Here is a 14,796-nt window from a genome sequence, read left to right as displayed (position 1 = left end):
GACACAGTGTTGCCTCAGTCAGATCACTGGGAGCACTGAGGTTCCCCGAGGGAAACCTACAGACTGGAAATCACCTCAATGTTGAGGGGTTTGTGTGACAACGAGAATGGGTGAAAGGATCATTTTCTGCTCCTCTTTGTTTGGAGGCTTTGTGTAAAGATCCTTTCAAATTGCTGGCCGAACATCCTCGAGAACGTGCCGATACTCAGCTTCACAGGTGGTAGTGAGTTCGCCTTCAGAAAGCATGGCAGTAGTTAAAGGGGTTCTTGCAGGGGTCTGCGGACGTAATGTCCGATGTGTTGGGGGTGAAGGCGACCCTGAGTCCAGAGGTAGCAATATTTGGGGCTGTCGGAAGACCCGGGAGTCCAGGGGGCGAGAGAAGCCGATGTCTTGGCCTTTGCCTCCCTGATAGCCTGGAGACGGATTTTGTTCGGGTGGAGGGACTTGGAGCTGCCGAAAGCGGGAGTGAGGGTGAGCGAACTGGTGAAATTCACCACCCTCCGCAAGAAGTAGTCCCTCCTTATCTCAGTTTCAATTCTACCCCCTGTCAACCTATATCCGTGACCTCTCGCTCTAGATTACCCCACAAGGGGGAACATTGGGCTCAGTCTATTTTATCAAACCCTTTTAGTATTTTATATACCTCAATCAGATCCCCACTCATCCTTCTAAATAGATTGAGCAGTTAGAATTATAATCGCTGGAGTTTAGAAGAATGATTGGGTATCATAGAAACCATAAGATTTTAACAGAACTGGGCAGGGTAGATGGTGGAAGGATATTCTTGATAAGAACATAAGAACTAGGAGCAGGAATAGGCCATCTGGCCCCTCGAGCCTGCTCCGCCATTCAATGAGATCATGGCTGATCTTTTGTGGACTCAGCTCCACTTTCTGGCCCGAACACCATAACCCTTTAATCCCTTTATTCTTCAAAAAACTATCTATCTTTATCTTAAAAACATTCAATGAAAGAGCCTCAACTGCTTCACTGGGCAAGGAATTCCATAGATTCACAACCCTTTAGGTGAAGAAGTTCCTCCTAAACTCAGTCCTAAATCTACTTCCCCTTATTTTGAGGCTATGCCCCCTAGTTCTGCTTTCACCTGATGGTGGGGAAGTCCAGAGCCAAGAGTCACAGCCCGAGGATATGGGGTCGACCATTTAGGACTGAGATGAGGAGAAATTTCTTCATCCAGGGAGTGGTAGGCCTGTGAAATTCTCTACCACAGAAAGGAATTGAGGCCAAAACATTGCATGTTTTCAGGAAGGAGTTAGATATAGCTTGTGGGGCAAAAGGGATTAAAGGATGTGGGGGGGGGGGGGGGGGGGGGGGGAAGCAGGAACAGGTTACTGAGTTTGATGATCAACCGTGATCAGAATAAACGACGGGGCAAGCTCGAAGGGCAGAATGGCCTCCTCCTGCTGATGTCTTCCATGTTTCTATGTACGGTGTTGGTAGCGATGGAATGAAATTTGAAGTGGGCTAGAAAACAATGGCTTTGGTCTTCCCAATGTTTAATTGGAAATAAATTCTGCTCCTCCAATGCTGGGTGTCAGATAAAGCAGTCTGATAATTGACAAGTGGAGAGGTGTTGTGATGAGGCAGAGCAGGTACTGTCAGCATACACGTGAAAACTAATGATGTGCATTCGGATAATGTCGCCAAGGGGCAGTACGTAGATGAGACATGCGAGTGCGGGGTTAGTCAAGGGGACTCCAGAGGTAGCAGCGCAGAAGCAGGAAGTGAAGGCATTGCAAGTGAGTCTCTGATTAGAATTAGATAGATAAGAATGGAACCAGGTGGATGTCAGTGGAGAAGTTTTGGTGGAGGATGATATGGTCAACCACACCAAAGGCCAGAGACAGGTCGAAAAGGATGAGGAGAGAAAGTTCATCTTTGTCACAGTCATACAAGGATGTAATTTGTGACTTTGATAAGAGTTGTTTTGGTGGGGCAGCACGGTGGCGCAATGGTTAGCACTGCTGCCTCACGGCGTCGAGGGCCCGGGTTTGATCCCGGCCCCGGGTCCCTGTCCGCGTGGAGTTTGCACATTCTCCCCGTGTTTGTGTGTAGGTGGATTGGCCAATGTGAAATTGCCTCTTGATTGGAAAAAAAGAATGGAGTACTTTAAATTTATGAAAATAAAAATAAAAAGTTGTTTTGGTATGGTGGCAGAGACCTGATTGGATGGGCTTAAACGTGGAATTCTGGCAAAAGACAAGAACAGACTTGGGGCAACCAACTCAAGATCTTTGGAGAGGAGAGTGAAATTGGAGATGGGACAGTTGTTTGCAAGGATGGTGGGTACAGAGGGAGGTTATTCAGTTAACTGAATCCATGCTGTCTCTCTGTGGAGAAATCCAGCACACTGCTCAATCCCCAGAACTGTGGAAGTTTATTGCCCTCAAGTGGCCACTCAATTTCCATTTGAACTCATTCACTGTCTCCATTGCCACCACCCGTGCAGGCAGCCAATTACAGCTCATTACCACTCACTGGATGAAAAAGTTGTTCCTCGCACCCAAACGGTTATTTTGCCCAAAACCTTAAATCTGTAACCAAGAACTATCATCTCATGGATACAGGTTATCTTTCTTCACCTTTCATCTGTCCCTAATTTGTACCCCTCCCCCCAATCAAATCTCCCGTCCTGCAAGAACAACCTCAGTTTCTCCAACCTAAACTTGTAGCTAAAATCCCCAGAACCATTCTGGTAAATCACCTCTGCACCCTCTGATGGACCTTTGCTAAAGTGTACACTGGATGCCACACTCCCGTTATAGCCTAAGCAGATCTTAGCATAAATGCCCCGTTTAACAAAAATATATTTACAGGATGTGGGCATCGCTGGTTGGCCCAATATTTATTGCCCACCCCCAGTTGCCCTTGAGAAGGTGGTGGTGAGCTGCCTTCTTGAACCACAGCATACGCCTGGTTCCCAGGTATCTGCAGCTCTTGTGCCTCTAGATGGTATTTGTCTTGGGTTTGGAAGGTGCTGCCTAAAGAATCTTGTTGAGTTCCTGCAGTGCACCTTCCGGATGGTACACACGGCTGCCACTGTTCGTCAGTGGTGGAGGGATTGAATGTTTGTGGAAGGAGGAGCAATCAAGCGGGGCTGCTTTGACCTGGATGGTGTTGAACGTCTTGAGTGTTGTTGGAGATGTACTCATCCAGGCAAGTGGAGAGTATTCCATTACATTCCTGACTTGTGCCTTGTAGATTGTGGACAGGCTTTGGGGAATCAGGAGGTGAGCTACTCACCACAGAATACCTGGACTTTGACCTGCCCACAGGATTTATATGGCTAGTCCAGTTCAGTTTCTGGTCAATGGTAACACCCAAACTTGATATTCGAGGATTCAGCAATGGTAATGCCATTGAATGTTAAGGGGCAATGGTTAGATCGTCTCTTATTGGAGATGGTTATTGCCTGGCACCTGTGTGCCACGGATGTTACTTGGCACTTGTCATCCCAAGCCTGGATATTGTCCAGGTCTTGCTGCATTTGGATATGAACTGCTTCATTATTTGAGGAGTCGCGAATGGAGCTGCCCATTGTGCAGTCATCAGTGAACATCCTCAGTTCTGACCTTATTATGGAAGGAAGATCATTGATTGAGCAGGTGAATATGGTTGGGCCGAGGACACTACCTTGTAGTCAAGAAAGCATATGGAATGCTTACCTTCATTGGACAGGGCATTAAGTATACAAACTGGCAAGTCATGCTACAGTTGGATAGAACCTTGATAAGGCCGCACTTGGAATATTGCACACAGTTCTGATCACCACACTACCAGAAGGATGTGGAGGCTTTGAGAGGGTGGAGAGGAGGTTTACGAGGATGTTGCCTGAATTGGAGGGTGTTAGCTATGGGAGAGGCTGAATAGACACGGACTGTTTTCATTAGAATGATGGAGGTTCAGGGGTGACCTGATAGAGGTCTACAAGATTATGAGGAGCATTGGTTGAGTGGATGGGTGGGCACTCTTTCCCAGGATGGAGGGGTCAGTCACCAGGAGGCATAGATTGAAGGTCCGTGGGGCAAAGTTTAGAGGAGATGTGCGAGGCAGGTTTTTTACACAGAGGGTGGTGAGTGCCTGGAACCATTGCCAAGGGAGGTTGCGAAAGCAGATAGATTAACGGTGTTTAAAAGGCATCTTGACAAATACATGGATAGGATGGGTATAGAGGGATACGGCACAAGGAAGTGCTGAGGGTTTTGGCCAAGGGTGGTATCATGACCAGTACAGGCTTGGATGGCCGAAGGGCCTGTTCCTGTGCTGTATTGTTCTTTGTTATACCCTGATGAACACCAGTAGTGATATCCTGGAGCTGAGATGATTGACCTCCAACCACCACAACCATCTTCCTTTGTGCCAGGTATGACTCCAACCAGCGAAGGGTTTTCCCCTGATTCCCATTGACTCCAGTTTAGCTAGGGCGTCTTGATGCCACACTCAGTCAAATGCTGCCTTGATGTCAAGGGCAGAAACTCTCACATCACCTCTGGCATTCAGCTCTTTTGTCCATGTTTGAACCAAGGCTGTAATGAGGTCAGGAGCTGAGTGACCCTCATATACAAACATGATATACAAACATCAACAGAAAGAGAGAAAAAAAGGCAACAATTTGCCAATGTCCACGTTCATTCAAAACTTCAGTCATAACCTGCTGCACAAGCCCGCTCCTCTCCCACCGGCACTACCCACCAATTTATCCCTCCTACTCTACTCTTTCCCCCCCCCCCCCCCCCCCCCCCCCATTCCCTCCCCCTGCTGACGCTCACTCTCTCGCAAAGAAGTCAATGAATGGTTGCCACCTTCGGGCAAACCCCTGGAATTGCTTAGTTCTGTCTATTACTGCTTCTAATGCTGTTTGGTACACAAGTAGCCCTGTGTAGTAGCTTCGACAGGTTGACACCTCAATATCGCTATTTAAAACCTACATCCCGTATGTTTTGCCAACTACTCTCTCAATATGTTCTCCCACTTTCAAAGGTCTACCACATGAAGCCTCAGGTTTCTCTGTTCCTGCACACTCAATGGAAACGTGCCAGTAACTCTACACTTCCTATCCCCTCCGTCAAAATGCATCAGCTCACACTTACGGTATTAGATTCCATCTGCCATTTGCCCGTCCAATCTGCTAGTTTGTCTATGTCCTGTTGCTGTTGATTGGTATCATCCTCCCTGTCTACCACTACACTGTTGTGAAAGTTAACCATTTACCACAACTTGCTGCTTTCTGACCTGAAGCCAAATTTTTGGTTTACCCAAGCTGACATACCTATTCCAAAAGTCTCATAACACTCACGGGGATGCCTGTTCTATAACACACACAAGGATTCCTGTTCTATAACACACCCATGGAGATTCCTGTTCTATAACACACACATGGAGATTCCTGTTCTACAGCATACACATGGGGATTCCTGTTCTATAACACACCCATGGAGATTCCTGTTCTATATCACACACACGGAGATTCCGGTTCTATAACACACATATGGAGATTCCTGTTCTATAACACACAAGGATTCCTGTTCTATAACACACCCATGGAGATTCCTGTTCTATAACACACATATGGAGATTCCTGTTCTATAACACACAAGGATTCCTGTTCTATAACACACCCATGGAGATTCCTGTTCTATAACACACACATGGAGATTCCTGTTCTACAGCATACACATGGGGATTCCTGTTCTATAACACACAAGGATTCCTGTTCTATAACACACCCGTGGAGATTCCTGTTCTATATCACACACATGGAGATTCATGTTCTATATCACACACATGAAGATTTCTGTTCTATATCACACACATGGGGATTCCTGTTCTATAACACACCCATGGGGATTTCTGTTCTATAACACACACATGGGGATTCCTGTTCTATATCACACACTGAAATTCCTGTGCTATTAAACACACTGGGATAATATACACATGTGGTTGTCTTTGCAATTTAGTTGTAACCAGTTGCCATCAATAAGTCTGTATTCGGAACAGACCAGCAGAGCTTGGCAGCATTAATTCAAGGTTATATATCCTCACTTCATTTTCTTCCCCCAAAGGAAAACATAACACAGCTCTTGTAAGTCCCCAATTTTGGCACCACCACCTGCTCATAGTAAGTACTGCTGCAGCACTTGGTAATGCTGTGTTTAAAGTAATATTCCCAATAGCTTCCAAACTCCCTTTTCCTTGAAAACACTTGCGTAGATTGTGTCTCAGATATGTCAAGCTTGTTCCCCGAAGGGTGTAATTCTAGTCTTTCTTCTTTTCGAGATTCTTCCCTTTCTCTCCCTCATTCTGCAATAGTCTCTTTTAATGCAAGGTTTGGTTTACATTGCAATGTCCGTTGATGAAAATGTTTAACATTAAATGGATACTACAGGCCGATATCAGTGTCCTGCAGTAGTGACACGTCTAGAATTGAATGTCACAATTTAACGCAGTGATATGCATATGCAATGAAGCAAGACTTTATATGCAGCTTAAAGAATCTGTTCTGTCATTCCAAATGTTCCTCGTTGTCTTGCTCCATGCCAGAGCTTATCAGGCTGATTCTGCACTGTATTTTCATTCCCCCTTTCAGTTTTTCTCACTTACACAGCCTGCACCCATCAAGCCCCTGACCAGAAAAGAAAGCTTCTCTTAATTGGCCCTAGATTTTCTGGCCTGTGTGAAATATGTTTAATCCAGACCTTGGCTCCTGTCTATTTCATTTTCAACGCCATCATCTGGTCACTGCGATGAGTGCGGCAGTGTATCTGCCCGTTCAATAAAAAGGCTGCACCAGTCCCTAGGTGGGCGTTTCTGAAATGGACGCAAACCAGGGCCACATCTTTCATTTCAACCTCCTCAGAGTTTCCACTAAATCAATGAACTCGGGGAAATTCTGAAAACCGCATATGCTCGGAATAGACAAATACAGCCGGCAACTCATTTCCACTGATGGCGGGAAAACAGCTACTTGGGAATTCGGCAACCTTTGTTTAGTAAAGGCGAATAGAGTCCAACGAGTAAACAATTGACGTTTATTTATAAGAACAACTATTTAGATGAATCCCAGTTATACCTCTCTCCCTGTCGGTTGCTTCCTGACTGGTTAACCTTTTATACAAGCAAGGCTAGCAGCCCCGGAGTTAGCGGCGAAGCGCATACTCCTTGAGCCACACGGGGAAAACAATTGTCCCCACTCCATGTAACCCGTGCAGGTTATTACATCACTCCCAACAAAGCCCGAAGACACACAAGGGGGACGATGCGAAGACAGCGTCAAAAACACCAATGATGATGAAGGAACAGAAGAAACCGACAGAGTCCTGGTGATGGGCGGAGGATGCAGATTATTTGAGTGTGGCACCTCTTTGCCAGTGGGTGGGACCCGCCCAACCAGTGTATCTCTAGCCTGGTTAACACTGCTGCCTCAGCGCTGTGGACAAGGGTTCGATTCCGGCTTCGGGTGACTGTGGAGTTTCCACATTCTCCCCATTGTTATGTTTCTTAAAAGAATGCTAGAAGTCGTTCAGCAGTTGAAGGATGGTTTATTGTGCTCCACAATAAATTACTTCGTTAGCTTTTACTTACAGAATGGCACTTGTAAAGATACTGCTTTTCTATGCTCTGCAACTAGGCCTAACCACTTGCAGCCCTGAGCTCAACTTCCGTCCTGTCCTGCTCCCCTGCCTCTCCAGCCAAAGTGAGCGAGGGCGGGCCTTTGGCGTCACTCTTATATGTCCCCATGCTGCCCCCTGGTGGTACTTCCATTTCCCATCAGCCCCTTTTGTACACACTCAGGCGAGGATCACTACACCCATGACTGCGTGGATTTACTCCAGGGGGTTTGGGAGGGTTGGTGCAGACTTGATGGGCTGAATGACCGCCTTCTACACTGTAGGGGTTCTGTGATTAACCGTTGCTGTTTGTGGGAGCCTGCAGTGTGCTAATTGGCGGCAGTGTTTCCTATGTTGAAGAAGACTACCGTTCAAAAAATCCTTCATTGGCTGTATAGCGCTCTGGGACATCCTGGCTGAATCTGTGAAAGCCACTGTCTTTTTTTTAAATATAGGTGAACATATATCTCTCTGACCAAGTTATTGGGTATCTGTTCAAATATCCCCTTATTTGGCATGTTATCAAGTTTTGTTTTACAATGTTTCTGTGAAGCTCCTTGGGCAGCAATACAACACTTATACAATTTATAACCCTTTTCTACTTTGAATCAGCCCTGAAGACTGAACAATTCAGTTAATGGGATGGCAGCTGCCACTCAATTGATGATTGGCAGACGAAATGCATTGTCAGATCTGATTGGGAGCTACAAAGACTCATGAAAATATTTAGAATTCCTACAGTGCAGAAGGAGGCCATTCAGCCCATCGAGACTGCACCAACTCTCCGAAAGAGCACCCTACCTCGGCCCATTCCCCCACCCTATCCTTGGATTCCCACATAACCTGCACATCTTTTTGGACACTAAGGGACAATTAGCACGGCCAATCCACCTAACCTGCACATCTTGATCGGGGGAGGAAACTGGATCAACTGGAGGAAATCCACGGCAGACATGGGGAGAAATGCAAACGCCAGAGTCACCTGAGGCCGGCATTGAACCAGTGCTAGCCACTGTGCCATCCCCTATGATGGGGATGAGCAAGCTGCACAATTCAGAAGGGCACTGAAAACCCAACAATTTGGAGATGGAGAAACAAACCCCAGTGGCCACATTTGGGAATGAAACAATGTGGGTTTCCTTTCCCAGTAAAACAGCTGGAGCTTGAAAATAATGTCCCACTTTTTTTTTAAAAAAGCTTGTATTATTAGTCGGGAAAGATTCAGATTCTTCAAAGGTCAGTTTCCAGCAGTTCATCTAGGATCTCCAGAAAACATACTTTTGATACATCAATTAAGCACCGAATAATACCAAGTGGCAATTAATTTATTTAAATTTTTTTTTAATTATTCGATTTCTTGAATTAAGAGTAAACTGTACACACACAGACCAAAGCATCTATAGGAAGCAACAGCACACAGATTCAAGAAAATAGTGACAAACCATTACATGTAAAATTTCATGCTCCAGTTATTGATTCTCTATTAACACAAGTTTATCCTGTGCTCTCGTATCAAATTCTTCCAGAATAGTGTTTCACATTCATTTGAGTCCCCTTTCTCACACATTATGACTGATGTAACCATTGCACTCTGAAACCAAACCAAGTTATAAAAGAAAGTGAGAAAGATGAGAGTAAACTAGCCCAGAATATAAAAAGATAGCAAATGTTTCTACAAATATATAAAACGAAAAAGGGTTGCTAAGGTCCTTTAAAGGATGAGAAGGTGGGATTCCATCATGGGAAATGGCCGAGGCATTGAACAGGTATTTTGTGTGGGTCTTCAATGCGGAAGGAACAATAAGATGCCAATAGTTTATGGCAAGGAGGCTATGGCAGGTGATGATCCAGAAACGATCATTATCATGAAGGAGGTAGTGTTGAGCAAGCTCATATGACTAAAGGTAGATGAGTCTCCTGGTCCTGATGGAATGCATCCCAGGGTACAAAAAGAGATGGTGGGGGGAAAATAGCAAATGTGCTCGTGGTGTTTTACCAAAATTCACAGGACTCTGAGGTGGTTCCAGCAGATTGGAAAACAACAAATGTGACAGCTGTTTAATAAAGGAGGTAGACAAAAGATGGGTAACTATAGGCCTGTTAACTTAACTTCTGTTGTGAGGAAAATGCTTGAATCTATCACCAAGGAAGAAATAGCGAGACATCTGGACAGAAATTGTCCCATTGGGCACACACAGCATGGATTCAGTGAAAAGGCAGGTCATGTTTAACTAATTACTTACTGGATTATTTGAGGACATTACGAGTGCCGTTGACAACGAGGAACCAGTGGATGTGTGTGTATCTGGATTTCCAGAAGGCATTCCGACCAAGATTGCCGCATAAAAGTCTGCTGCAATAAGATAAGGTGCACCACAGCATACGGGTAATGTATTAGCATGGATAGAGGATTGATTAGGAAGCAAAGAATGGGGGCGAAATGGGGTGTTTTTCTGGTTGGCGATCAGTGGTTAGTGGTGCTGTGGTGGTGCCTCAGGGATCGCAATGGGTTTAGTAATTTACATAGATGATTGGAGTTTGACCAAGTGTAATGAGTCAAAGTGCGGCAGGAGGGGCACTGAAAGTCTGCAGAGGGATATAGAGAGTTTAAATGAGTGGGCAAGGGTCTGGCAGATGGAGTACAATGTTGGTAAATGAGAAGTCTTCCATTTTGGTGGGAATAACAGCAAATTGACTATTATTTAAATGGTAACAAATTGCAGCATGCTGCTGTACAGAGGGAGCGTGGTGTCCTTGTGTACGGATTGCAAAATGTTGGTTAGTAGGTGCAACAGGTAATTAAGGCGGCAAATGGAATTTTGTCCTTCATTGCTAGAGGGATGGAGTTTAAAAACAGGGAGGTTATGTTGCAGCTGTATGGAGTGATGGTGAGACTATACCTGGAGTACTATGTTTAGTTTTGGTCTCCTTACCTGAGAAAGGGTGTACTGGTACCGGAGGGGGTGCATAGGACATTCACTAGATTGATTCTGGAGTTGATGGGATTGGCTTATGAGGAGAGACTGGGACTGTACTCATTGGATTTTAGAAGAATGGGGGTGGATCTTATAAAAACATATAAAGTTATGAAGGGTATAGATATGATAAAAGCAGGGAGGTTATTTCCACTGGCAGGTGAAACTAGAACTCGGCGGCATAGTCTCAAAATAAGGGGGAGCAGATTTAGGACTGAGTTGAGGAGGAACCTCTTCACCCAAAGGGTGGTGAATCTGTGGAATGCCCTGCCCAGTGAAGCAGTTGAGGCTACCTCGTTGAATGTTTTTAAGGCAAAGATAGATTTTTGAACAGTAAAGGAATTAAGGATTATGGTGAGCGGGAGTGTAAGTGGAGCGGAGTCCACAAAAAGATCCGCCATGACCTTATTGAATGGCGGAGCAGGCTCAAGGAGCCAGTTGGCCTACTCCTGCTCCTTATGTTCTTATGTGGAACAGTTGAGGAACAGTGGAGAACCTTCCAAGCGATTTTTCACAAAGGTTTATACCAACAAAAAGGAAGGACGATAGAAAGAGGGAAAATCGACCGTGGATATCTAAGGAAATAAGGGAGAGTATCAAATTGAAGGAAAAAGCATATAAAGTGGCAAAGATGGTGGGGAGACTAGAGGAATGGGAAATCTTTAGGGGGCAACAGAAAGCTACTAAAAAAGCTATAAAGAAGAGTAAGATAGAGTATGAGAGTAAACTTGCTCAGAATATAAAAACAGACAGTAAAAGTTTTAACAAATATATAAAACAAAAAAGAGTGGCTAAGGTAAATATTGGTCCTTTAGAGGATGAGAAGGGAGTTTTAATAATGGGAAATGAGGAAATGGCTGAGGAACTGAACAGGTTTTTTGGGTCGGTCTTCACAGTGGAAGACACAAATAACATGCCAGCGACTGATAGAAATGAGGCTATGACAGGTGAGGACCTGGAGAGGATTGTTATCACTAAGGAGGGAGTGATGGGCAAGCTAATGGGGCTAAAGGTAGAGAAGTCTCCTGCCCTGATGGAATGCATCCCAGAGTGCTAAAAGAGATGGCTAGGGAAATTGCAGATGCACTAATGATGATTTACCAAAATTCACTAGACTCTGGGGTGGTCCCGGTGGATTGGAAATTAGCAAACGTGACACCACTGTTTAAAAAAGGAGGTAGGCAGAGAGCAGGAAATTATAGGCCAGTGAGCTTAACTTCGGTAGTAGGGAAGATGCTGGAATCTATCAAGGAAGAAATTGCGAGGCATCTGGATAGAAATTGTCCCATTGGGCAGATGCAGCATGGGTTCAAAAAGGGCAAGTTGTGCCTAACTAATTTAGTGGAATTTTTTTGAGGACATTACCAGTGCAGTAGATAACGGGGAGCCAATGGATGTGGTATATCTGGATTTCCAGAAAGCCTTTGACAAGGTGCCACACAAAAGGTTGCTGCATCAGATAAAGATGCATGGCATTAAGGGTAAAGTAGTAGCATGGATAGAGGATTGGTTAATTAATAGAAAGCAAAGAGTGGGGATTAATGGGTGTTTCTCTGGTTGGCAATCAGTAGCTAGTGGTGTCCCTCAGGGATCTGTGTTGGGCCCACAATTGTTCACAATTTACATAGATGATTTGGAGTTGGGGACCAAGGGCAATGTGTCCAAGTTTGCAGACGACACTAAGATGAGTGGTAAAGTGAAAAGTGCAGAGGATACTGGAAGTCTGCAGAGGGATTTGGATAGGTTACGTGAATGGGCTAGGGTCTGGCAGATGGAATACAATGTTGACAAATGTGAGGTTATTCATTTTGGTAGGAATAACAGCAAACAGGATTATTATTTAAACGATAAAATATTAAAGCATGCCGCTGTGCAGAGAGACCTGGGTGTGCTACTGCATGAGTCACAGAAAGTTGGTTTACAGGTGCAACAGGTGATTAAGAAGGCAAATGGAATTTTGTCCTTCATTGCTAGAGGGATGGAGTTTAAGACTAGGGACTATGTTGCAATTGTATAAGGTGTTAGTGAGGCCACACCTGGAGTATTGTGTTCAGTTTTCGTCTCCTTACTTGAGAAAGGACATACCGGCACTGGAGGGTGTGCAAAGGAGATTCACTAGGTTAACCCCAGAGCTGAAGGGGTTAGATTATGAGGAGAGGTTGAGTAGACTGGGACTGTACTCGTTGGAATTTAGAAGGATGAGGGGGAATCTTATAGAAACATTAAAAATTATGAAGGGAATAGATAGGATAGATGCGGGCAGGTTGTTTCCACTGGCGGGTGAAAGCAGAACTAGGGGACATAGCCTCAAAATAAGGGGAAGTAGATTTAGGACTGAGTTAGGAGGAACTTCTTCACCCAAAGGGTTGTGAATCTATGGAATTCCTTGCCCAGTGAAGCAGTTGAGGCTCCTTCATTAAATGTTTTTAAGGTAAAGATAGATAGTTTTTTGAAGAATAAAGGGATTAAGGGTTATGGTGTTCGGGCCAGAAAGTGGAGCTGAGCCCACAAAAGATCAGCCATGATCTCATTGAATGGCGGAGCAGGCTCGAGGGGCCAGATGGCCTACTCCTGCTCCTAGTTCTCATGTTCTTATTAAAAAACTGCAGACGCTGGAAATCTGAAATTTTAAAAAAAGTGCCAGAAGTACTCAGGTCAGGTAGCATCTGTGGAGGAAGAGCTTGTTCATTGACCAAAAACGTTAACTCTGTTACTCTTCTCCACAGATGCTGCCAGACATAAGTATTTCCAGAACTTTGTTTCAATTGCACACTGAACCTGTGTAATTTGCTTCTAAATGGATGAAATACATCAGTTTTGCATTTAATTATTTTCAAAGGAAAATGGTAGATAACTGGGGCAGCACAGTAGCATGGTGGGGGGGGCAGCACGGTAGCATGGTTGTTAGCATAAATGCTTCACAGCTCCAGGGTCCCAGGTTCGATTCCCGGCTGGGTCACTGTCTGTGTGGAGTCTGCACGTCCTCCCCGTGTGTGCGTGGGTTTCCTCCGGGTGTTCCGGTTTCCTCCCACAGTCCAAAGATGTGCGGGTTAGGTGGATTGGCCATGCTAAATTGCCTGTAGTGTCCGAATAGGAAGGTTAAGGGGGGAGGGGGGGAGGGGGGGGGGGAGGGGGGGGGAGGGGGGGGGGAAGGGGGGGAGGGGATTCCCGGCTGGGTCACTGTCTGTGTGGAGTCTGCACGTCCTCCCCGTGTGTGCGTGGGTTTCCTCCGGGTGTTCCGGTTTCCTCCCACAGTCCAAAGATGTGCGGGTTAGGTGGATTGGCCATGCTAAATTGCCTGTAGTGTCCGAATAGGAAGGTTAAGGGGGGGGGGGGGGGGGGGGGGGGGGGAGTTGAGTTGTTGGGTTACGGGTATAGGGTGGATACGTGGGTTTGAGTAGGGTGATCATTGCTCGGCACAACATCGAGGGCCGAAGGGCCTGTTCTGTGCTGTACTGTTCTAATTACTTTCAAATGTTAGCTTCTTGTCACTAGTTGAACGAGTTCAACTTCCCTGTGGAAGTAGGGACATTCCACTATTCATTGTGGCATAGGTGGGAAGTGGAAAGCACTTCCTGCGTCAGACATTTAAATTTTCAAGTGTGGTATCTGATGCCTTCCCTGCCATTTAAAAACAGGACCATTTAACACCTTAAACCGGTTTTGTTCTATTAGATCATGGCCGACCTGTATACCTTAATCCCATTTACTCTCCTTGGTTCCCTCAGCTTCAATACCCTTACCTATCGAAAGTATCATTTTTTTCAATTGTCAAACGATGCCCTCGTCCCAACAGCTTCTCGGGGCAAAGAGAGTTCCAGATTTCCCCTATTTGTTTATGGACATCACCAGCGAATGATCCAGTTCTACTTTTAACGATATGAAAGAACTCTCTCGCCAAAGGAAATAGTTTCTATCTACATTGACGGAACAGAAAACACTGAACAAATAGCTTGGCAATTTGACCCAGTAACAGGCTGGTACCCATTCTCTTCAACAGTAACAGTAGCTTGTTATGGAACAATTAGATACAGATATCTCTGCATAAAGGATTCCAAATAAGATTATCTGAAGTCTGACAAGATGCAACCATTACATACAAAGCAATGGTTTTAAAAACTGCTGCAACATGCAAGTGCAGTTAAAAGCGAAGGAGCATTGTCCGGGATTATAGCTTGAATTTACCAGCA

Source organism: Scyliorhinus canicula, chromosome 4 (assembly GCF_902713615.1).
Source record: "Scyliorhinus canicula chromosome 4, sScyCan1.1, whole genome shotgun sequence".
In the NCBI taxonomy this organism is placed as follows: Eukaryota; Metazoa; Chordata; class Chondrichthyes; order Carcharhiniformes; family Scyliorhinidae; genus Scyliorhinus; species Scyliorhinus canicula.
This window is presented reverse-complemented; position numbering follows the sequence as displayed.